The sequence below is a fragment of the Oryx dammah genome, unplaced genomic scaffold (genome assembly GCF_014754425.2).
Source record: "Oryx dammah isolate SB20612 unplaced genomic scaffold, SCBI_Odam_1.1 HiC_scaffold_4, whole genome shotgun sequence".
NCBI lineage: Eukaryota > Metazoa > Chordata > Mammalia > Artiodactyla > Bovidae > Oryx > Oryx dammah.
Genome location: NW_024070188.1, coordinates 63651323 through 63652141, shown reverse-complemented (window position 1 = coordinate 63652141; position 819 = coordinate 63651323).

Here is an 819-nt window from a genome sequence, read left to right as displayed (position 1 = left end):
GAGTGTTTGTTATGACCAGTGCGTTCTCTTGGCAAAACTCTATTAGCCTTTGCCCTGCTTCATTCCATACTCCAAGGCCAAATTTGCCTGTTACTCCAGTTGTTTCTTGACTTCCTAGTTTTGCATTCCAGTCCACTATAATGAAAAGGACATCTTTTTTGGGTGTTAGTTCTAAAAGGTCTTGTAGGTCTTCATAGACCCGTTCAACTTCAGCTTCTTCAGCGTTACTGGATGGGGCATAGGCTTGTACTACCATGATATTGAATGGTTTGAGGACACTAAAGCAGTCCATAAACTGAACTATGTCAGATGAAGCAAGAGCTACGAGTCCGAGGTGAACAAGAACACTGCAAGCCACAATTTCCCCTACAATCTTAGAAAGACCACGAATTTTCCACCATCTGAAGATTGGAGGTTTGTGTTAATTTCATTTTAACCTTAAAGGGCAAGAATACCTGGGATGACATCTGGTAATCCCCTGCTCTCTCCCACTAGTTTGTTACATGCCTGAAGGAAGAAGCTAAGTCTTATACAACTATGTATTCCCAAAGTCTAGCATAGTGTCTGTCATACAGTAGAAACCTAGAAAGTGTTCAATAATGAATGAATAAATGAGGGGAAAACTAGACTTATATAATGGCAAGTAGCAGAATGGTATGACTAATCAAGTGTCACCATAACTCAGATGACTAACGATGACACTGATTCTTAGACATACTTACCTCTGGCCTCCAGGTGGCGGTATTATCTCATGTTAAATTGTGAATTGCGTTTAACTTTTGAGGAAAAAAAAAACGAATTAAACAGTTCGGTAGCTTA